Genomic DNA, 8,100 nt, shown 5'->3' with positions numbered 1-8,100 from the left:
ACGAGCAACTGGCCATATTCGTCAACATTCTCTAGAACCCATATTTTGATTGTATGATAGATACATAACTTCAAATTTTATTGCTTTGATTAAGGTGTAAAGTAGAATTGGGCATAGCTTGAAAAGTGAAAAAAATAAGAGGCAATCAGTTAGGCAAGAGTTCAACCCTCGTGATAAAGGAGGAATGGGAAGCAATTTTTTTGCTGACGGACGAAAATACAAGAAACACAAACACCACCACCAAAACTCATACTCCAAAGCCTCATACCCATATCAAACTTCATATCCATACACTACCTTTCAATACTATATACCCACATAATTCCCAAAACACTGCTCAAAGATAAACCCAATACATGTTCCTGAACAGACTCAAAACAATCACCAAAGCAGAAATGCAAATTTCGCCCAAAGAAATCCACACTTTGACCCTATTCCAATATCTTATGTCGAACTCTTTTACCAACTTCAAGACCAAGGAATGTTGAACCTTGTGGAGGGAAAGTTTGGGAGCCACCGTATCCTAAATGGTATGATCATGCTACTAGTTGTACATATCATTATAACATTGTAGGACATTTCATAGAAAAATGTAGAGATCTCAAATACAAGGTACAAGAATTGATAGACTCCAAGTTGCAGGACTTCGGGCAGAAAATAGAGAATGTTAAGGGAAACTCTATGCCCAACCAAGAAAGACAACAAAATTGATAAAATGTTTTGTTTGCAACCCATATTGCTCTTCCCAAGGCATTAGGGTCATCAAATAATAGGGCACCCATGTTTATCATTTCATAAATAAAAGTATATTTTTTCATACACATCTTTTAACAAATATATATTAACGCGTCGATCATGCAAATATTTCATCACATACTTCATTCCACAAATCTCATTTATGATCGAGGGTGTACCCGATGGAAATAATATAATTAAACTATAGTACTAGGAAGTGATTCCTAGGTCGTTTCCCAAGGTTTATCATTCAAAAAAAGCTTCAAACACCTTATACTCACACACACAGGGGGATTTTTTGTTGAATGATATGGACAATATGCGATTTCAGAAACAGAAAATAAGTAGTGTAATAAAACGACTAAATCCCTTTGGTTCGTTTGTTCACAACTCAATCCTCGATGTCAAAAGATTAATTTCAGATTCCAACCATTATCTTCCTAATTTGCACAGTTTCACAACCTAGGCCTTTAACTAAGCTAAATCAGCATAAGCATGGAATATTAACAAATTTGTACAAACTAAGTGTTCTTGCATTAGAGAGTAAATCAACTAAGCAAAGATAAACTCACAAATCAGTTTCTAAATAATGAGATTAAGCAAACCACATTCATAAATAGGATAGAGAAATCAATAGTAAAGAAATCGAAAATGCATTAATAAAAAAACTCAAGAGTAATGATACATTACCAAAGGAATTTAGTCTATAAGTTTAGCCTTCCATAGAGTGGAAGAAACTAACTGAAAATGAAGAAGAAGTATGAAAAACGAAAATCAAGAGCAAACCCTAATAGAGCATAAAAGAGGCAAAATGAATTTCAATGAAGTGTAATAGTGATGGAATGAATGAATTTCAGGTTCCCTACTCCTCAAATGAGTAAAACCAAAATTGGGCCCAAAACTAAAAACGAATTCACAATTAAAAATTCCTAAAATTAAAAATACAGTCTTCACTTCAATACATATCCTCCACTTCTATATTGCTGAAAATGTCCTTAGTGCTAAATATGATTTGAAAATGATAATAGATTTAATCAGACCAAATAATCCCAAATTTACTCATTTTAGGAATATTAGTCCAATAAAGTCTAAAACACTAAACCATGTGAAACAAAGTTAATTAGGCACCAAGAATCATCAATCATGACAAATTAAGGTTATGAATAGTTTGTAATATATTGCTCATCAAATACCCCACACTTAACATTTTGCACTCTTAGGTAAAATCAAGAAATAAGGCTATGCTAACCGATATGCACCAAAGTGAGTCATGCAAGAAGATCACAAAAACTAGAAAATGAAACACCTAAGAAAATCACATACTTCACAATGAAATCTAGGAAATGTAATGAAATGGGCAAAATCAAACACACAAGAGTGAAAGAATCAAATCAAGATTTTTATGAACATCATCCAATTAATTCAAGTATGCAAAGAAACCAATCAAACCAAGAGGTGAGTCACAACAATGATAGAACCTCATAAGATATGCTCTCTAAAGTGTTTACACTCATGTGTTCTAGGTTGCAAGTGTTTACACTCAAACCACTTCATGAAAACAAACACAACCATATGCTTGACAAGCCTCTAACATTAACATCATAAGCACATACACATAAAGATCAAATGGACTTTTCAAGGATGTAATGGGGCCAAGGACAAGGTAGGATAAATATGGGTTATATACTTAAAATCAAATGGAATAGAGGAGCAATGGGGAATAAGTAAAAAGTAAGCAAAAATCAACCCCAAAATAAAACCAAATCTCTAATTCCAATCCTCTTTGCCTTACTCAACCTTTTATTCACACTTGTTTCTCTTTTTGTTGTTTTTCTTTTTGATTTTTCGTTTTTTGTGTTTTTGAACACTTATGTACACAATTGTATCAATCATTAATACATAACGAAGAATCCAAAAGATTTAAAGAACAATACACCATTTCTTACTTAAAACCCACTCCCAAAACAATTCAAAGCTCCAAAATTTCTTAAGGTTAGGACAATCATGTTTTTCACTTATAAGCTTGTAATGAGCTAAATAACAAGAAAATAGGTAAAAAGGATCAAATTGGCTATCAAAGGATAAATTCATTCAAGGTAGGCTTATATGGCTAAATTACTTATTCAAAAGAAATGCCTAAATCACTTCAATATGTGCATGTGAATATCAAGTATCAACAAGAAACAAGTCAAGTTCTAGAGTGCAAGTAATCAAGAGTACAATCACACATGATAGAATATTAGATGACATACAACAATCCATCCACAATTAAGCCTCAAATTTTCATAAGGGACAAGTCTATCACAATTATTTCAACATCTCAATTCTTGAAAGCAAATCAACACACAGAAATGCATGGATTCATACCACAAGATGTCATGACTTAAGTGAAAGAAGGTATGAGAGAAAATGCCCAAACCTAAGCAAAACCTAAAAATTAAAGAAAAACATGTATCAACATAAACCTACGACCTACAATAGTCTCCCCTCACACTTAAACTACATATTGTTCTAATGTAGCATAATCAGAATATCTAGACATACATACCAATCAATAGAATTGGACAAGTACAATAAAAAGTAGAAAATGAGAGAAAGAAAAACTCCCTGATTCATGGAGGGAGGAAAGCAGGTTCAACCAATGAGTCCTCCACAATTTCATCCACTAAGAAAGGATTTGAGAGGAAGGGCTTGAGGCAATGCCCATTAACCTTGAAGCTTTTATCTGTGGATTCACTTTTGTTTTCTACATCACCATAAGAAAACACATTAGTAACAACAAATGGACTAATCCACATAGAACGAAGCTTAGCACTCATGAGTCTGAGCCTAGAGTTATACAACAATACTTTTTGGCCAATTAAAAATTCCTTTCTAGAAATCAAGTTATCATGGAATATTTTGGTCTTCTCTTTATAGAACATAGAGTTCTCATAGGCTTCTAAGCAGATCTCGTTGAGTTTATTCAATTGGAACTTTCTTTCTTCGCCAACTTGATCAAGAGCCAAGTTACAAGTTTTCACAGCCCAATATGCACAATGCTCTATCTCTACAGGAAGATGACATACTTTACTAAAGACAACCCAATAAGGGGACATCCCTATAGGTGCCTTGTAAATAGTCTTATATGCCCAAAGAGAATCCTCATGTCTATTGCTCCAATCCTTTCTGTTTGGCTGCACCATCTTCTCCAAAATCCTCTTTATCTCTCTATTTGAAATCTCAGCTTGCCCATTACATATGGGGTGATAAGGTGTCGAAACTCTATGAACAACCCGATATTTCTTGAGCATAGCTTGCATGGATATATTGTAGAAGTGAGTCCCTTGGTCAGTAACAATGGTTCTGGGTATGCCAAACCTGCAAAATATGTGAGACCTAACAAAATCCTTAACAACCCGGGCATCATTAGTCCTAGTGGCCTTAGCTTTCACCCATTTAGAAACATAATCAACAACAAGCATAATATAGTAAAATCCAAAATAAATAGGAAAGGGACCCATGTAATCAATACCCCAGACATCAAACACCGCACAAAACAACATAGGTTGTTGAGACATCTCTTGTCTCCAAGAAAGGGTACCACTTGCTCTCTGACACTGATCACAAGTGCCACAAATCCTCCATACATCTATGAAGTTGGTGGGCCAATAAAATCTAGAGTCAAGCACCTTACGTGCTTTCCTTTGGGTACCAAGACGACCATCCACTATAGAAGAATGGCAAAACTAAAGGATTGAATCAATCTCATGATCTTGAATGCATCTTCTAATAACCTAGTCAGTACAAAATCTCCGCAAATAGGGATCACCCCACAAATTATATTTAACATCATTCTTAAGTTTATCATTTTGAGCTCTAGATGCAAATGAAGGAAAAGCATATGCAACCAAATAATTAACAATATTTGAAAACCAAGGGGTGGGGAAAGAAACATAAATATTCAAAAGTTTTTCATATGGAAAATCATCTCTGATAGGCATCATATCAATAGCTCCCTCAATCTTGCTCAAATGATTAGCCACCACATTTTTTCTAGAGCAAATAGAATAGATAAAAGCTCTTTTTTTGCTATGGTGTAATTTGGTTGTGCAACATCTAAGGTCCTGGAAGCATGATATATTAAGTTAGGTATTTTGTCCACTTTTTGAGCAAGGACAACCCCCAATGCATAATTAGAAGCATCACACATCAACCCAAAAGGGGCTGTCCAATCAGGTACCTGGATAATAGGAGTGGTAGTCAAGGCTCTCTTGTGGCAATCAAATGCCTTCCTACATCTCTCATTAAAATTAAACACAACCTCCTTTTGCAATAGGTTGGATAGTGTAAGAGCCTTCTTGCTAAATTTTTTAATGAACATGCGATAGAAACCTGCATGACCAAGAAAACAACGAACCTCTCACACAAAAGATGGATAAGGAAATTGGGAAATAACATCTATCTTGGTAGGGTCTATCCTGATTCCCCTATTTGAGATCACATGCCCCAAAATTATGCCCTGCTCTACCATGAAATGACATTTTTCTTAATTCAGAGCAAGGTTAGTTTCAATACATTTATGAAGAACTCTATATAGAGTATCCAAACATGCATCAAATGAAGATCCAAAAACAGTAAAATCATTCGTAAACATTTCTATGCAACTCTCTAAAAATTCTCTGAAAATGCTTACCATACACCGTTGGAATGTACCAGGGGCATTGCATAGGTCAAAAAGCATCCTCCTATAGGCAAAAGTGTTAAAGGGAGAGGTGAATATGGTCTTCTGCTTATCCTTAGGAGCAATATGAATCTGGAAGTACCTAGAAAAATCATCAAGAAACCGCTAATGAGATTTACCTGCTGAGCGCTCAAGCATCTGATTAATAAATGGCAAAGGAATGTGATATTTTCTTGTTATTTGATTGAGCCTCCTATATTCAATGCAGACTCTCCAACTGTTCTGCACTATAGTAGGAATAAGCTCTTACCTCTCATTTCTCACTACTGTAATTCATCTCTTCTTTAGAACCACCTAAATCGGGCTCACCCAATGACTATCAGAAATGAGATATACAATCCGAAGCAAGAGATAAGCTTTAGGGGATTTGACGAGTGTGTAATTATGATATATTTGCATTGCACTTAACTTGCATTTTAGGATCTAATTAGGACTTTATGATTGGTTTTAGCTTTTATTTCTTTTTGTCCAGGTTGAGCAAGTGTTCTTGACTATGTTGTGCAGTTTGAATGGATTGAAGCAAAAAAGAGTAGAGATTCGGTGCAAGAAGATGGAATTCCATGTTGAGGCTATGTGAAGACCAATTGAATGGTCAAAAGAAGTTGTGGATGTTATATTCTATTCCTATTTTTTAGATTTGTTTTGTTGGGCTTAGCCCAATATTTTATAATTAGGATAAATGAGGGTTCTCCCTCAAGGATTGAACACACTCGATATTGCAATTCTTTAATTTAGAATTTGGTTTCTCTTCTCCATTATGAGTGAGTAATTCCCTTTGTTTCTATGATTTGGGCTATGCCCTTTTACATTCTATAAAGTCTTTCTTACTTCTATTTCATTGAGTGTTATGATTTGAATCATTAAACTGAGTTTTATTCGTGTGTTGTCTGACCAACAAATTACACCTCTTAGATACATTGGGGAAGGACTGAAAGGTGAATCTCACTATCTGACCATTCAGTTATTCAAACTAGAATCCTAATTCACGAGAGTAGTATTAGGATTCTCGGGGGTTTCTAGAATTCACATTGGGTTGCTACGAAGCGATTGGATAGAAAGATCCAAGTAAAGGGTTTGATTGATAATCATACCATGAGAGTAGGTGCAACATCAAAGGAATACACATGTCAAAGCTCGAGAGAGGATGACACATATCAAAGAGCAATTCACCCTCACAGCTTAAAGTTCATGAAAAGGAGCAAAACAAGGATTTGCAAGTGTAAAGGTGGTAACCCTTATCTTGTGAACTCTTCCTAAATTATATTTCAATCCTTTTTACTATTTTCATAATTATTCTTCTCAATTGTTCAATTGTCCTAAATTCACTTTTAATTCTTAATTTGAGTTAAGGATAAATTAATTGATATAATTAAAGGAATTTTCTAGTCCTCATGAGATCAATATTTTATTATTTGACAACATAATCGTGCACTTACTATTTTCCCTATCAAGCCCTAGGATTTATGAAAGAAGATTTCTTTTAAATTACCCTCTAAATATCAATAATCTTAGGAAGGATAATTATTCAGTTGTTTTCCTTGATATTCAATTATTAAGAAGAAATAAATGCAATATTCCTACACCAATGTCCATATCTAAGCCGAGGATTAAAATTCACAAACAAGTCAAATTAAATATCCATTGGTCAAAGTGCAAAAAAACAAAAAATACAAAAAAGCCCGTTGAGAAATCCAAAATAAAAATCTCACACAAAATTCAGGGCAAATAAAATCCACTATCAATGAACACCAAAGGAACAAATCAAATTCCTCTTGGGAAAATTATCGCCTAATTTTTAAGCATTAACATATTCCACCCAAAAAGTTAAATAATATTTTAGTAGTTGAATGTGATGTTAGAAAAGAATTAAAATAGGACAATGGAGAAAGGAGAAGGCAGAAAGGGGTTTGAGAAACACATTTTTGAGTCTTATCCTTTTTCTTAGAAAACCTTAGTTAGACCAAGATACAAGCTCAAAAGACCTTGTAGAAGATTTGGTTTGCCTAAAGTATTGACTAGGGCCGAGAGAAGCTGACTCCAATAAATCTCATCAAGTTTAGATAAAAAAATATCCCATCTTTAATGCATCAGACTAAATTCTATTATCTCATCACCATCACTACCACCACGTCAACATTCAAAACCAAAAAAAAAAAGAAAAAAAAATCAAATTTGCATAATCATTGTTTTTAATACTTCTTTTTAAAGTGTTGTGCACTGAATAAACACATGGCGAGTGGAACAAAAAATGTGGAATAAAGCAAGAGGAATAATAGAAGCCATCTAAACTGGGGCAGATTTGAAGTAAATCTTTCTAAGATCCTATTGGGTAAGCCTACATGAACAATATGAGCAAAGTGATGACATCTAACACATCAAGCTAGGGCACTGTATTGTTAATCCATAATGTTATATTGTTAATTCCTAAATATGATTGTTATATTGTTAAATATTGTAAAAGAATAATGTTAGTGATGTTATATTGTTAAGTATTGATGTGATGTTATGTTGTTAATTTACATATATAATCTAATATTTTGTTGATTGAACAATTCTTACTAAATCAATTTTATATCATAATATTAAAATAGTAAATTTAATATGTGTTTAAAACTTTAAATATTTTTATAATTTTTCTATTG

This window comes from Lupinus angustifolius, chromosome LG14 (assembly GCF_001865875.1).
Source record: "Lupinus angustifolius cultivar Tanjil chromosome LG14, LupAngTanjil_v1.0, whole genome shotgun sequence".
Lineage (NCBI taxonomy): Eukaryota > Viridiplantae > Streptophyta > Magnoliopsida > Fabales > Fabaceae > Lupinus > Lupinus angustifolius.
Note: the sequence above shows the minus strand (reverse complement) of the source record.